Here is an 18342-nt window from a genome sequence, read left to right as displayed (position 1 = left end):
TTGTGTGTAAGCGTAGGAAAAAATCTAAAAATAAAAAAAGTTAATAATAGGGGGGGGTCCCCATACAAAAAACCTGTAATACGCGCTAAACAACCGGCCAACGGTGTGTCGTTGGCGGCGCGCGGCACCACATAATTAATACAAAGAACAGAAGTAAAAAACATGCAGCGGAAACACAAGAAAAAACATTAAATCTCAATACCTGCCTAGTTTTCTTTACAAAAAGTATTGATATCCCATCAAAAACATAAATGTAAAAAAGGAGAGCCAAGTTCAATACAAAAATTATGCTTGGCTGTGGGGTTCGCCGCAAAAAGAATGGAGATTTAAATGAGTACCAAGTTCTATGCAAAATCCAAATATGTATTTATAGGAACAAAATAACATTATATACAAGTATTAAACTCTATTTATTTGCTTTATTGGATACCTATAACAATTGCTGTTATTTAAAAAAAATGTGAGATCTTAAAGTAGGTTAGATTTGGCTTGGCCAGTTTTTATCAGAATTACAAAATATATATGTTGAATAACTTTATAAAATGATTGATGTAATGAAAACTGGCCAAGTCAAATCTAACCTGCTTTAAGATCTCGCATTTTTTTTAAATAACAGCAATTGTTATAGGTATCCAATAAAGCAAAGAAATAGAGTTTAATACTTGTTTATAATGTTATTTTGTTCCTATAAATACATATTTGGATTTTGCATAGAACTTGGTACTCATTTAAATCTCCATTCTTTTTGCGGCGAACCCCACAGCCAAGCATAATTTTTGTATTGAACTTGGCTCTCCTTTTTTACATTTATGTTTTTGATGGGATTACCAGTTCGTTGGACGACGCAAAAGGTGACAGTTCTCAGCAACTGACAGGCAGATATCGTCCGGCGAACTGGTAACCGGTGGGACGGCGTAGCGTTCAAAGGAACCATTGGTAGAAATGGTGGATCCTATGCCTTTGAAATAAGCTGTACGCAGGCTTTAGCGCTTTCACTAGCTGGCGGGGGTGCTATTGTAGGTAAAATCCGTCGCACGCTAGCGTTGCCACAGAATAAATAATAGTACTAAGTACAGAAGACTCACTCTCTAACAAAACGCGTCTGTTACGATCAGCGCAGATATGGCCGCTAGGTGGCGACAGCGCCACGCGCGGCTTATGGCAAACCCCAAAATTGGGGCCGAACGGATGTACTTTTAGCTAGCAAAGCGACGAAATCGCGGAGTGAGACACGCCTGGCGTTGCTCATTCTATTTTTCGTTAATCCGGGCCTACTGTGAACCACGTTCGACATGTTGCCTTTCTGTCGCACTTGTAAATTCGTACGTAAGTGTGACAGGGAGGCAACACGTTGAACGTGATTCGCAGTAGGCCCTCTGTTCACCCGCTCCGTGCAACCGCGCCCCTATTAATAGTGGACGCTCATATATACGAATCGTCAGCTAAAGGCTCCGTCACACAGGCGCTTTTACAGGCTTACATATAAAACGCTCACGCCCCGACCGGAAAACGCGCCTGTGTGACGGAACCTTAACACTGTCGACGATGGAACTTGTATCCCGTTTGCTATCGTCTGAATGAACGGCCTTTTGAGTGAAGATGCATCGTTAACTATGCACTATTATCGTTAACATTTAACCTGTGCAGCGATTGCATATCTCTCGTCTTGACCTTAATGAGACCAATGCACTCCTCGCGCGACCCTCTTATCGTGCTATTGTTAACAAGTATAGTTAAAAGAAACTTTAAAAAAATTGCCTGTTAATTAAACTTGACTATTATCATTGTTTGGTTGATTACATATATGTTGTGTAAAGTCTTACGCCCTTATTCATAAACACGGTACAAGCCCCAATTAGCTAATAATCGTTTGTCTTAATCTGTCATTTAAACTTATACATAATGTAAGAAAGGGATTAAACATAAATTAACTAATTGAATTAACGAATTCAAACAAGGGGCACTATTAATAAATAACTGCTACGGTATAATTATGTCACTTTCATGACTGAGACTTCTAGTCAAATAAAAAGTCAAGTATTATGCTACATGTTTATATAGTTATTTGTTTTACAAGGGGGCAAAGTTGTTGTTTAACCGCTCGTGCTAATATTGATAGCCGAGCAAGCGAAAGATTCCAATTGAACCACGAGCGTAGCGAGTCTAGGAATCTTGAGCGTTGCGAGGGTTTCAAAGCACGAGGGTTAAACAAAATTTGCCCCCGAGTGAAACACAAAATTTTTCACCACACCAACCCGAAACAAATATTAAATGTAAAATATCAAACAAAATCAAACCGAATCAAATCCAAATGAATGTTATTAAATATTTATCATCCAAAATCATCAATTAAAAGTCAATTCTAGCAGCAAACATGAGAAAACAACTCAAAATTTGCATTTGATTACTTTGCCTCACATGTGAATAAAATGCAACTTTGCTATCGGTTTTTGAAGTGCAAAGTAAGCCTTTCCGAGCTGGTGTGGTGAAAAATGCTTTGTTTATTGGCTTTTGTTTTCATTAAACATGAAGTTAATATTGCAAGAACCTTTCTGTAAACACACAGGAGGAGCAACAATAACAAGAACTTAATTATATGTACATAAAATTATCTCGACCGAGCGCTAGTAAACAAAAAAAAAACAATTTTACGATCGTGACATTTTTATTGGTCGATCAAATTTATCGCGACCGAGTTTGCTCTTTATTTATGTCCTTCGTACATAACATAAATTTATGAACGTGTCTTCCACGTGTATTATGTATCACACGGTGTGACATTAATTTGTCGTTTTTTAAGAACTTTATTTTAGTTTGCGCTGTAATTTAGTGGGGTATGGTTGTAAATGCTCTGTTGAGTAATTTGCATCTTACTTTCATATAAAGGCTCATCTCGAAAACGCTGTATTCAAAAGCAATCTTAAGTTTATATCAACAAGGTTGAGAATACTGTAGTTATTTTAAGATACGATACTGGATTATTAAGAGGTACGACGATTTTAAAAGCGACTCTATGCGGGAAGTGCTTTAGATTTAGATCTTCATCGTTAAACCTGGAACAAATATTTGTAAACAGTATGCTGTTGACCTCTCTCTTAATATCCCATTGGCTTTACATCAAGTATTTTGTTTACACACATCTTTCATATAAAGCTTCTGTTATTCATCACCGTTTGATACGTTGGAGAAGTGTTCTCTCACCTTTATCCCGATTTCATCCTTGATCTATTGCTTTAGAATCTGAGGCCCGCTTTCAGGCAATTATTTCTCGCTTCGCACGATCTTCGGTAACCTGTGCTCTGTTGTAAAACCATGTGTGAGAGCACGAAAGAATGGTTGGGCTAGACTTAACTATTATTATTTGTCAATGGCCTTTGATACCGATTCCACAGGTTGTAAACTGGTTTATGAGGCCTAGCCAGAAAAATTAGGTGCTTATATTCAAGAGACTATCGTAAAATCGTCTAGTTTAGTAGTCCTTATTAGGATTTGTTAATTATTATTAGCGATGAATTTTGGGTTAGAAATTGATAGATTATTAGAAGTGCAAGTGTGTTGATCAAAACAATTGTTTGGCTCTGATTCACGCAAATCAAATAACTCCAATATTAATTATTCGCTGTATTTAAACTGGATGTGTAATAAAATGTAAATCCATACACAGTATTGCAAAAGGATTTACCCAAAACCCATATTGATCATATTGACCGTCCAGTTTCGCGGAAACCTTTTAATTATGCAAATATTTTAATTAAGTCCTGCATTAAATTAAAATAACGGAACGTTAAAATTTTGTACGTCGACCCAAATTTAAACGAAAACTACGCAGGCCTGCGCTGTGATTGGGTATTGATTTATTTTAGACAATGTTTTAACATTCTGTATATATTGAATGAAGCAATATTTGCTCTGTCGGATTGATTCTATGTTGTAGTTCGGTTATTTGAGATTTGATTGGAACCGGCATGTTTGTTGGAATGTATTTCGACTATTCAGCGCTTAGGGCTGTATAAGCTGAAGTTTATATTGGAAAACCTGTCTGAAGTTTGAATGCTCGTGATTGCATATTTATACAAAATAGTGCCTAAGTTTTTAGACTGAGGACGCGTAGATTGGAAGTCTGCTCCGTATATGTATTTCGTTCTTTTAAGAAAAACTCCATGGCACTTATGATCCCGGCTCATTCTCAGACATTGCCACGTTTTCTTCCCACAGACATTTTTTTCTTATAACTAATATAATTAGTTGGGTTTGCCAGAACATGTTTCAGATCTGTAACAATATATGAACTTACACCCTCGTTTGTTTTTGATTAAAACCATATCACTATAGATTAGTTTATACAAAACTTGCGTCACCTAATAACCTTAAAATTAAATGCATGTGTAATAATCAATGCTAACTACGTAGTTTAACTACACGTTTATGCACCTGCATAGCTGCGATACTCCACATATTAGAACGTGCATGCCACCCGCACATGTGGCCTGTTCGTCGCATGACACATGACATTGTTTTTAAATGGTAGGCATAATCCAATACCTACATTTTACAAATGAATGAATGTAAGATAAATTGAGGATATGAGGAGTGATTTTAACGTGACTTATTACTTATCACTGTAGAAATATCACTTGCAATTCGTTCGTTGTTCAATTGTTGACAATTGGTTTAAAATACAATACCTAAGATTGATAGATATATTCATCAAAAGCTCCGTCACACAGGCGCGTTTTGCGGGCGGCGCGTGAGCGGGGCGCGCCACTTTCACATATTAAATCGCTCACGCCAGTCACGCCCCGCCCGAAAAACGCGCCTGTGTGACGGACCCTTAACGCCACATATTCGTCCATGTTCCACTGTGATTGATAATCGATACTTGGAAATTCTAAAACAGGATCATTAATAAAGTACACCCAGCTGCAAAAGTGCATACCCACTTTACGAGCTCGCTGTACGTCCGTTTGACAATCGCTATTGATTATCTCGGGGAAGTCTTATGTTATTCTGTCAAAGTAAGTTAAAACGCTTTAATTTAAAGGGCGGAGACCGGCGTGGCTCTTACAACCCCTATCTTCTTCTTTCTCTTTGCCTTATTCCCATTTTATGGGGTCAGTTCGATTACTATATCATAATTTTTCTTTGTTTAAGGCTGACGATATAATCACAGCGTATAAACCTATCTAATGCGGAGTCATCCAAGACTCGTCAAACTTACCAGTGCAATATTGCAGCGACTGTCGCGTACAAGAAGTCTAAAGCACATTTCTCCGAAGTTTAAACCGTCGTAAAGCACAAATGCCGCAGCTTACCGAGAAAATCAATTCCAGGAGCAAGCTCGGGAATAGGTCGCCACTGAAAATACAGTAAAACCGCACTAACAGTTTTATATGGCTCTTTTAATAGTTACTCTCGTGCACACTGTCGACTTATTTAATGGTACTTTAGAGTTCACACTATTAGCGCGTCACGCTTGTGACGAAAGGATTTCACCAATATTCTTTCAGAAGAAAAACACAACGGGACTTCGGTGGATTTCGGGTGCTAGGTAACTTTAAAATTTTCGTTGCTAATATAATATTGTTACAAGATTCTACGTTCTCTAATTGTTTGAGCGTGTACCTGGCTTCTGTCCGCTCTCCTGCCAAGATATGTTACGGTGTTCTTAACGTAGACGGTCTACAGACCAGATGACATTTGAAATTAATATTTACGTCGACTACTCTCAACAGCAACGAAAACGTGTAACTTTGTTCGATAAATACTAATTAAAGTGGCATATTTTATTGTTCCTGAGAATACTGAGTATAACTTTTTGCCGTGTAGGTAGCGATTTGTTTGAGAGAATTGAACTTACGACTTACGTGGAAAATTGGTCCTAAGTTCTATGAGGCATAAAAGTAGTGTCGTACCTAAAATTGTACTTAGTTTGGCACTTAACATATTATCTGTTGACACTAAATAATACTAGTTTCTTGTTATAAATGCCTTTTAGAGCCTAACTTGACATTTTCTTAGGTATTATGTGTTTAGGTAATTGGCAGCCGGAAAGCCATCCAAGTGAAACTCTGCCTTTGCGTAGGCTCACGGGTTTATGATTTCGGCACTCCCCTTTCAAAAAATTATTTAGCAATATTATGGCTTTACTCCAAAAATTTCAACAGAACATGAGGAAATTACTCGTTTCGAGTGGGAAGACTGAATGGCTTTCCCCCGGCATTGCAACGGTTTCGCTACGGTTGCCAAATAACTTTGTTCTGGGCTAGAGGATTTCGCAAAATTCCGACCAACAGGGGGTAAAAAACGTTTCTGTGCACGCGGCCAACTTTACAGGGTTGTGCTTCCGATCGCTTGCCGATTTAATCGTGCAAGATCACCGTTTAAAAAGCTACGTATAGTATTGCTGATCTTGAGGTCTCGTTAGAGTGGAGCTTGAAAACTCTATGTTTACGCAAGCAATGGGAATACGTTGCCAGGTAACGGTGAAATATGGGATTGTTTTCCAAATTTTGCGTGGTAGTTTATGGATTTAGTTTGTGTGGCGTACATGCATACAGTAAAAACAACCGATTTAGGGTTAACGTAGTCTTTTGTATAAAATATAAAAAAAAGTTTGAGTAGGTATTGAAATTCTGTACACGTCACGTTACAATCAATTATAAAAAAATGAATAGAAGCAAGCTGACTGAAAATCCATTGACTCGTGGATATCTATCGATAACATGAAACGATATAATAGGTCAGGCAACGAATGCTCAAAAAAAGTTGTAGAGTGAAATGCTTTATTTAATTTAAATTCATTTTGTGTATGTGGCCATGTCGCTAAGATGCATAGTTTCTGAGATAAAATCGTCAAACCGAAAAATGGGACATCAAACCCCCGGCTTATGAGCGCTTGGACTAATAAATAAATATGAAAGTATCTAAAAGCCTTCAGTTCGCTCTCTTCTAGATAAAAGAAATGTGAAATTATACAAAGCTTTCAGTTCCGCAATAACTGTAGCACAAAGTCGTTTAATTGTTTAATTTACAAGCACGAATTACCTCAAAGGAACGTTTCAATTTGCAGGCACCATTCAACTTTCCGTTACAGACACAAAATGAATGCCAAGATCTAATGAAATGCACCGTTTACATGACGGGACATCAAATACTGCACCTTATGCCGCCATAAACGAATCGAAAATCAACTGGAAATGTTACCTTCGCTAACAGAAAAAGGAAAATAAACATTCATTGGACATTAATAACTCAAACCGTTCCGAATCGACATCCCCCGTCAAATAATACACAAGCACTCCCCCGCCGGGTGGCCCCTCCTAAACCCCCCTTTTATCCAAAACGACGAGAGGCTTCGTCCAATATTATTTCTGTCAATACCCATTTAATGCTGTAGAGTGTAGGTTATAATGTATGTTGTTTTTAGCCTACTTGGGTAGGAAACGAAATATTAACAACGTATGCAGAATTGTTTTTGCTGCTTGTCTTTTTTCTGCGGATACCTGAAATTATTTCACTGCATTGCGCTGTTTAAAATGTTCGTAAACGAGATTGCGAGCTTCAAATAAAGTGAGATTTCATTACAATTTTAGGTACTGAGAAATGTGTACAATTTTTCAAGAAAAAACTCCAGGAATTCTTATTTTTTGTGTCTGTCAGTTGACGGTCCTTGTAAACTGGAACTTGGGTTACTTAATCTCTTTGAAATGGCGGCCAAGGTCCAACTAGCGGCCCGTTAAGTTGTGGGTTGACCAAGACTTATGTAAGTATTTGTTTTAACACCCACACATATGACAGGCTTCCAGGACCCTTTACGAACGACTCTCTTTTATGTTTAGAATTGAATGTTACGTAATATAAAAATAAAGAGTCGATAGGTAGTGTGATTCTTTGATGGTAACTCCCTACAGACCTTCCCTCCCTGCGGACATTCTACTAACAAACGAGTTTTAGGATAGAAGGAACGAGAAAAATTAAGGATTTCAGAAACATTGAAAGGCCTGATAACTCAATTCAAAAACTTCGATTCTTAGAATAGGTACTAGTCTACACGAACAGATAGAGGGAGCGAAAGATACCGGTGTTGACACGCTATCAGTTTATCACTATGCAAATTGACCGTGTTCTGAATGCTCCAATACAATAGATCACGTGGGCGACTCATTAAAATCTCGTAAACACGAACTAGACCCGACCGGTTTCGCTTTCGACGGCCGTCTGTCACACCGCGCCGACATCGACACCTAGTCTCGAGACCTCGATAATGAGAGCACATGGGTGCGAACGGAAAAGCACGATATTTAATTCTGGTTTTAACTCCGAGACTACCGGTTTCGTATTTGTCGGGCGCAGAGTACGCAAGGCTTTATCTCTGTTCGTGACGATTTATGTGACGGAGCGCATCGACGCAGACGAGAAATGCAAGACGCTTTGGTCTAGTTTAGAGTCTCGGAAACTTGACGAACTAAATACGGGGCCGGTTTCGTTTTCGATAGATGCCACAGACACATAATCGCCTATGCAGAATATCTCACCGAGCGTCGATCTTTAGTAGATTTTGATTTTACTTAGGAGATGGCGATATTTGGAATCGTGGTTTGTGCATTACCTATAGACGCATGAAACGTTTTTGACAAGTTTTGTTGTTTTATTGTGTCTTTAGTGTGACTTCGTTGTGTAATTATTTAATGTTTATTAATAGAATATATGCCTGTATTTTTGCATTTGACACGCAATTTCAATTCGGTGTTATAAAATCCATACAAGCTGTAAAATATGCGTTGAATGCGATAAAACTTGTATAATTGATTTATTCTGTAATTGGATAAGGCTGGTTTACTGCTTTGTAATGTTAAGTATTCTTATATCTTTACAACCGATCCGTTTCTTTGATTTATTTGACATATATTGTCTTATTTGTTCTCTTAGTTTTGATACCATCTCGCTATTGGCATTTACGAAGCATGTGTGTCAATTTTTTTACTAATCAGTAAGTAAATTAAGATTCGTTACACAACAAGTACCTTTTTGGTTGACCGTACGTATTATTAATTCTTGTTTAAGACTGCGGATGATTGTATTCGAAAGTTAATGACCTATAAATTACCTAGCGTCGCTTTGAAATATAACCAACCCACATAACAATTACCAGTACATACATCTCGTTTCTATTTGCCTTAACAAGTCAACATGACATACAGAAATCACGCAACAAACGAGGTTAATTTAGGGGCTTGAACCATTAGATGCTCTTAACAATAACTAACCATACATGTCCCGTACATGTACATGTATCTGACATAGGGCACAAAGGCTGAGCAATTAGTGCCCGCACGACACGTTGCGTAACTTGTGCCGCCAGCGTCAAATATATGTATACAAGTTTCGCCTTATTGCAAGCGGATATGGTGCAGAACTGTAAACATATCTTTGACGGCCGACAGTGCGTATGCGTATTATGACTATGTACACAGTGTTTGGTGTAAGTGGCCGGGTGTTGTGGGGTAACAGGGGAATTGATTTTGGCTAAGTCTGGTTTCGATCTTTGAAAAGCGAAATATTTTGGATAGTGTCATAATGGCTGTATTGCTATCTCTTGCTGCCCAGAGGCCTATAAATTCTCCCTTTCCAATTCTTATCTGAATCAGTATTTTGGCAAATCAAAATTGGATTGCATTAGCAAGTTTTGATGTCTGAGCGGCTAGAGGCTATGACATGTTAAGAACGCAAGAGCAGTCGTAGGGGTTTAAATAATCGCATAATGCAAGATTATTTGGGGTATTTATGACTAAAATCTTTTTCGTTGTCAATGTCAGTATGCTAGAAGCTCAATGTCACTCTTCATCTTACTCAAACATACGACGATATTAGAGACGTCACTCGACTCCCATCCGGGATTTCACTAATTTCCACACGTGCACCGCAACACGCATATTGATTGGTCTGCCTGTCCGTCGTGTCATATATATCTCTTGTATACAATATACTATAGTATACGCACCCCGGATTTGCATGAGGGAGGCTTTGTGCGTTGCATGACTTGTATGTATGTGTGTATGATGCTATTAGGCCGTACAAAGGAATAATGCGGGATTAAGCGGCGCAGACGGCATTGTCGGACGCAGTGCCGGCTAGTTGTTTTGATTCTAAATCCTTGTATAGACACGTGTATACGATTCATTGTTTTTAAGACAGAAATAAAAATGTGTAGGTTGAATCCTGGCGTCTGAAGATATACCCCTAAGTTTCCATTCTAATCTTGATTAGTCCTTTGGTGAAATCCGGTCTTAATGCCGGCTTCTTAAAAGCCTCTCGGTCGTCCTAATAAGGCTTTTTATAGTTCGTACAATTTTGCGAGCCGTGTGGTTATATAAAATTTACTTGTTCTTTTCTGTTTATTACTCTAACATCTGATATAAATGAAGCTTGACAGTTTTCTATCAACCGTCAACTACACTCTAAAAAAAATTTGGTTGGCCCTATCAATATCTTGATGGCCGTAATCAAGCATCTTGATTCCATACGAGCCTAACAAGAACTTAAACACATCAAACAAGGTAATTCTGATTGCTATTACTATTGTTAGGTAACTGAACCAATTGAGATCTTGTTCAATATTTACACGAAAAATAATTATGCTAACTAATTGATCCTAGTAAGATCAACTAAGGGCTTGATAATGAAAACAAACAAGTTAGTTTAACTAAGATGTAAATCAATGTTAACATGAAGAATTACTGTATTAACTATTTGACCCAAATAAGTTCAACTAAGAACATGATTACACCGACTTATGGCGTATTAGCCTGAACTAAGATATTGGTCAATTTGAATCTCAATTGTTTAATCATTTCAACTAAGATGTAAATCAATGTTAACATGAAGAATTACTGTATTAACTATTTGACCTAAATAAGTTCAACTAAGAACATGATTACATCGACTTATGCATCTTATTAGCCTGAACTAAGATATTGTTCAATTTGAATCTTAATTGTTTAATCATTTCAACTATGAAGCTTGTTTAGTACAATACCATTCTTGTTCAATTGTACTATGACTTACTTTGTCGCATTTACTAAAACATTTCATTCAGATCTCTAGTTTTTATACGCGCCGTGCTGAATAATGCTGGTGGTCCTCGTTATTATTCTCAAGGAATTAGTCTTAAATACTAAAATATACATTATACATTTATTTCAGATCTTTTTGGCGATCGGCTTAGACCGGTTTAGCTTTACAAACACGGGAGGAGGCGTGCTTGTGAAATGTGAAGCCATATCGGCCTAGGCCGATCCTCAAAAAGATCTGAAATAAATCTGTAATCTGTATTACCTACTTAGTATTTAAGACTAATGCCTTGAGTATAATGCGAGTACGAGGACCAGCATTTATTCAGCACGGCGCGTATAAAAACTAGCACAAAGAAAATGTATAAAATTTAAACGAATAAGTAGTAAATAAAATATAACAACAAAGAAAGGGATAAAACATAATTAAACTAAATCAAGCCCGTAGAGTTTTATAAAAAGGGGGTAAATGAATAAAACAAAAAAATATTATAATAAGATGTTATTTATTCATTTAATCATTTTGAAAGTAAACGTTTTGCATTTAAATTCACGCGCACGGATCCGTGTCTAAGCATACAAGGGGTTAACACTCGTTGGTCCAATCACGTTCACACTTGTTGGTCTATCCAAGCACACTACACTCACAGTGTCACTACGCGAGTTTGATTCGGATGTCACTGGTTGTTTTTTAGTCAAACAAATCACAAGATTCCACACATTTGACAGTTTAAAAACCCATCTTCACGATTGTATTTGTGAATTAAGGCTTCTCTTACCAATCTTGGTATATAGTCGCGTGCTGTCGAAATGACCTTGGGACTATGCAGCTCGATCCAGTGACTTATACTCGACTCAAGGTGACACTGAGCAATAGCTGACTTGTGAGCGTCGTTGTTCTTGACCGCAGCGATGTGGTCTTTAATTCTGCAGGCAATAGTGCGTTTGGTATGCCCACTGTACGAACTACCACAACTGCAATCAACTTTGTACACACCAGGTTTTTCCAGAGGAATAAGTAATTGAATGAGCTTAACGCAACTGCGTGCTACAGAGACTGACTGCTCGGTCGCACGCGCCACGAGAGGGGCGCGGGCGGGGCGGAGAGCGGGTGTACAGGCGATCCCCCTACTTATCTCTTGATTGATCGGATTAACCGATTATTTAATTTAATTATTAAGAAAATCGATTTAACAAATAATTCTTAGTAGAATGGAATATTAGTTTCGTAATCAATACAATAACTTGATCATAATGGGATTGAGTGTTTTATCTTCGTTGTTCTAAATAAATTATATGTTTAGTTGATTCAACTAGCAAATCTTATGTAAATCAACAAAGACAAAATAATCAAAAAAACTATTAAAATGTTCATACCTATTAACATATTTATCTGTTTTAATTAAATTGTTAAGGATTGAATTAACCTACGTTACATAATTATGCCAACAAGTTAATAATAGATGCAAAGTATACAATTGTTAGGATTAATAACATACCTACTTTATTAGTTCAATCACAGATACACTTATTGTTTTAAGTAATCAGCTTTCTTTGATTTATATAAGATCGTTATTGTTGTAATTAACTTAACGTCAACGAAGAGAAAACTGCTCTTAGTTGGTCTTCATTTTTTAGAGTGTACGTTATCCGGGCTTTTATTAATTATATGTAGAATATTGAGGCCTACCCCGTCCTGTCCACCACAATTTCAAGTTTATATACAATCTATAAAATAAATTCTAGTTAAAATATAATAAAATTTATAATCTCTCCACACGAGTGCTTTCATTGCTATCGTAATATGCCAAAAAGATACAGCCCGCGGACATTTCTGGCACGTACAGTCAAGTTCATAAATATGTGTACATTTTTTACCGTATTGCAATGGATTAAGGCGAAGAAATGTTCTCATATTTATGCACTCGACCGTACCAGCCAATATAGTCTAGTCTAGCGCTCTGACGTACATATAGATAGATAGTATATGTACTACTGTGTTTATAAATTCAACATTTCCAATACCTATTCTGTATATACGCTTTCAGTACTGGTATGACACATTGATTTTGTGACAAATACCGAGAAAATCAATATATCATGTACATTCTTATCGGATGTAGGTGTCTCATCTCATTGTGTTCTGATTTTAGTTGACATCGCGGATACGGATTTCGGAAAAACGAAATGTAATTAGATTACATTTGTGTGATGTGTGTTATCTAATTGTTACCGTCATCATCTTTCTTTAAGCATTCAATTATTGCATCATTCTTATACGTTACTATTCTAATGCGATCTTATTCTCAGGCAATTCTAATAGACTGATTTTTAGGGTTCCGTACCCAAAGGGTAAAACGGGACCCTATTACTAAGACTTCGCTGTCTGTCCGTCCGTCCGTCCGTCCGTCCGTCTGTCACCAGGCTGTATCTCACGAACCGTGATAGCTAGACAGTTGAAATTTTCACAGATGATGTATTTCTGTTGCCGCTATAACAACAAATACTAAAAACAGAATAAAATAAAGATTTAAATGGGGCTCCCATACAACAAACGTGATTTTTGACCAAAGTTAAGCAACGTCGGGAGTGGTCAGTACTTGGATGGGTGACTGTTTTTTTTTTTGCTTTATTTTTGTTTTTATTTTTTGCATTATGGTACAGAACCCTTCGTGCGCGAGTCCGACTCGCACTTGCCCGGTTTTTTATTTAGTTCGAAATAGTAAATTTAGTTACAAGTTTATTCAACTCCCTTAAATAAGGAATGACGTGGCGCTGACCCAGTAATATTTAATATCTTTCTAATCTGGCCCAGGCTAAGCCAATAATAACTGGAATCGATAAATTGTCACGCTAAGCCGACATTATTAGTGGTCTCGATTGCGACTGTAATCTAGGCGTAGGTGTTAAATAATGTGCTTTGTTTAAGTTAATTCAGGATATTATAATTCTTTTGACATTTAGAATATCGCGAACCGCGTACCTACGCTGTAGGTAACAATTCCCCCAATGGTTTGTAGTACGATATACATTGGGGAGATCATCATCATCATCATCATCATCATCTCAGCCATAAGACGTCCACTGCTGAACATAGGCCTCCCCCTTTGGGGGGTGAATGCCATAATCGCCACGCTTGGCAGGCGGGTTGGCGATCGCAGTCGAGTACACCGAATTTGAGGGACGCTGCTGCCCGTCTACCGGTGGTCTTGGACGTAGTTTAAGGACATACCCGGGTCCACACTCCGGGACATTGGGGAGATAGTGGACGTCTTTTAGACGGATAGGACGAGAGTGGTTTAACATAGCTACGGGCATCTTTTGGCTTTTAACTAAATGATTGGTAGCGTCAAGGGTGGTCGCTTAACTCGTGTATTAGTCTCTCGCATAACGATGTTTTGTCCTTCGTAAATTGCAGCCTAAAAGGTTCTAAACCCATTTGCTACGAACACCACTCTGGCACCTCTCCATTCCCCAATAAGGCCCGACATGGCAACAGCCAACTAACTAACCTCCCCACGCTCGTATGTGATACTTTCATTCCCAATTTTCAACCTTAACTTGTAACCATTAGAGTCGCATTTGGAAAATATTGAAGAGTTAGGATTATAGTGCGACAAGGCCGCTCATGTCCATGGTATTTCTCTAGTGGACTACGACATTATTCTACCAGTCAGTAACGTCCATCAGGGGAGTTACAGTAGCTCGAAGATACATTCGACATCTTCTAGTATAATTTCGCGTATAGTTGCCAGATCTAAGGGTCAAGTTAACACTGGTAGATATGGTTTTATTCGCTTATGCTCAGTAAGCAGTGGGAACACACTAGACACGCGATAACTGGTGCATTAGCCTAATCGCGCCGTCGCTTCGGATCTCAATTAAATATTCATTAAACGCATCGCCTCAGGGGGTTCTAGGCTACACGGGCTGATGTTTCGGTTCTAGAAAATTATGCGATAGAATAATGTGTACCTAAATAAAGATTTAACAAACGTCGCATTGAGACATTTTAAGGTGGGCATTAGTATAAGACATGAGTATTGAGGACGTTGATTTATTTAATCCCGATGCAACTAACTTCCATATCCCCAGTATGGCAATATTTTCCTGACACTTGAACTTAATATGGTTATCTCTTGTTCCAGCACCGAGGATGGAGAAGGCGAAAGCGTACATAAAGAGCTCGCTAAGCGCGTCGCGGCCGGCGTCCCCGCGCGACAAGCCCGCGGCGCCCGCTGAGGACGCCCGCGTGTGCTTCGTGTGCGGCGGCGCCGGCTTCAACGACCAGTACACCGTCCGAGTGAAGCCCGACCCTCAGGTGAGTCACGTACAGAGACTACAGAGCTTGCGGCCGGCGTCCCCGCGCGACAAGCTCGCTGCGGCCGCCGAGGACGCCCGCGTGTGCTTCGTGTGCGGCGGCGCCGGCTTCAACGACCAGTACACCGTCCGAGTGAAGCCCGACCCTCAGGTGAGTCACGTACATAGACTACGGAGCTTGCGGCCGGCGTCCCCGCGCGACAAGCTCGCTGCGCCCGCCGAGGACGCCCGCGTGTGCTTCGTGTGCGGCGGCGCCGGCTTCAACGACCAGTACACCGTCCGAGTGAAGCCCGACCCTCAGGTGAGTCACGTACAGAGACTACAGAGCTTGCGGCCGGCGTCCCCGCGCGACAAGCTCGCTGCGCCCGCCGAGGACGCCCGCGTGTGCTTCGTGTGCGGCGGCGCCGGCTTCTACGACCAGTAGACCCTCACACGAATCCCCAATATTCGTGACATATGGATCATCAACTCATGACATCAGTGAATATTACGAAACATAAACTATCAAAATAACTACGATTCGCCTTAAAAATAGTTTACTTTTCATTGGATACAAGTATACAAGAAAACTGCATACCTAACGTACTGTATGTCGAGTGTCAAGCCGACTATTTAATTAGGTTAACAGATAAAAAACAGTATAAAAGTAGTTCGTCTCATTCTGGACGTCAACCATCATAAAACAACACATCCATCAAATCTCCACCCAAACATTTTTATAAATCACTCAATCAAACCACTTGACCATTCAATGTCATCATTCCGTCGATGCAAATTACCGCCTATCGCGCAACCGGTTAAAGGCGGTTGGCTATTAGCGAGACAAGTAAAACGATTGACTTTAGACACGAGTCAATTGACACCGACGCGCGACGTGAGTTGACGACCGAGCCAAGTGTTCGGAGAAACTCGCATGCGAGTTCTCGCATCGTCTAATTCAGCCCTTTGGCTCGCTGTTATTACAGAAGAAATCCTTATAGAGACTAGGTATGTGGGAACAAAACGGAGCTTTGGCTTTTAGAACGGATTGATCAAAGAAAACAACCAAAAAGTCAAATGAATTGAAGATTGGCTGATTATATTGTCGCGGACATAATAATTAGGACGTATTTAACGCTACCTCAACATCTATCTACCCGAGCAATTGGTAATCAGACTGTTCAAACCAAGAGAACATTACAGGGTGACTGATTGTACATGTAGAAATAGCAACACTTTTAACTGTCCATCGGTGGACCGTATGCCATTTGTGATAAGGTTTATGAACTGTCAGTTAATAGTATCATCATTCTGTAGCGTCTGACCGTGCCGGAGCAAGTCGAATGTTAAAATTGGAAAAACAATTTGAAATATATCTTGTATGTAAAACAGTGAATATTTAGGTAGCGATATACTAAAACAAAACACTATCGACAAAGAGCCATCAATCGCCGTATGATTCGCAGAACACACGATCCTAACTAAACAAGAGTTCGTTATCGGCGTGTAAAAACATCGCAGGTAAACCTTCGCTACGAGGGTTGACCTTTACCGAGGTACTGACCTAAACTAACTTGGCTAAAACAATAGGTTGAACATGCTCTCGGAAGAATACAATGTTGACAGTGTTAGGATGATAAGTTTCCATTTTTGACCGAGGGAAGCGAGCCGTTTCAGTTTGGGCAAAATAAAATTGCTTTCGTATGTCCGGACGTTCTCTTCTACATGTTGTATTTCTCAACCGATTGTCATGTTTTTTTGAGCTGGTTGGATAATTATAGTTTTGGGAGATGTTGAAAAATGACGGTGCTATAGGGGTCTTAGAAGTCTACAGCTCGCTGGCCCAATATTCGGGTTCTATGTTTCACTTTTATTGAACGGAAATTTGAACATTCTCTTAGTGACATTAAGTCGAATTTCAACTATCTTGAAAATGCAACATAGAACTTTTAATATTGAGCCAGCGAGCTCGGAGTCACACTGAGAGAAAAATCATCACCAGGAATTAAAAAACAGTTCTGTACTGGGGGAGAAAATGAAGTTTTAGTAATAATTATGGACGTTTCACTATTTCTGTAAAGTTTATTTATTTCTACAAACAGCTCAGTAATCCCAAATATAATTTCAACAAACAGATAATAGAAATTGCAAGAACTAATAGAAATTACAAAAGTCAATTTGTTCCTATTAGTTAACTCTCCTTGTCCCCGGATTAAGTTTATTTTTGTAATTCTAAGTGTATTTTTGTTGTACTTTTCTCTCAGTGCACTAATCATAGAAGTAAAGGATTAGAACAAAATGTCGACGATGGTCCTTTAATATAGGTGCTTGTGTTTTCTCATTCAGAGTTTAGGCTAAATTTTAAATCTGCTTTCAAAAAGGAGGAGAATGTAATAGAAAAACATCCGCTGTGGGCTAATACTTTTCCAAACGTTTTAGGTAAAGCGTATTAAATAAAATGATAACTAAATGACGCCTGACTTTAATGAGTAACCGGCAGCGTCATGTTCACGACGTGATACGAGTCACGTAAATTGAACTCCTATAAATTCCGTGAATTTATTAATCGGGACATGCTGGCATGCATTCGACACGAGTGAAATGACATGGCGTTTACGTTTTACGCTAAACTGTGCCAGTTTGTTAAACTTTCAAGCTTAATAGGTTGAAATCAGAAGCATGTGCATGAGAGTCATGAGTCGAAATGTGATACTCGTACTGTACTAAAATTATGTATAACTACTCTGTCCCTCTCAAATTCGATAACGTTCGATTAGGGAGCATCTAGTTTGACCAATGGCCAATCCACCTTACAGAACATTTTTGGGTAACAATTTTTGAGTGTAGATATGCTTACCCCCATTTGAATGTCTGTGTATATTTCCACGGCATGCCCTGAAGTGGTATTACTGGTATTTTAAGCAGAGATTTTCCATTTTCGCCTGTTAGTGTTCGTTTACTCCGTTTGTTTAGG

Source organism: Cydia fagiglandana, chromosome 19, assembly GCF_963556715.1.
Source record: "Cydia fagiglandana chromosome 19, ilCydFagi1.1, whole genome shotgun sequence".
NCBI classification, from domain to species: Eukaryota; Metazoa; Arthropoda; class Insecta; order Lepidoptera; family Tortricidae; genus Cydia; species Cydia fagiglandana.
The sequence above is the reverse complement of the archived record's forward strand: the minus strand, read 5'-3'. Positions refer to the sequence as shown.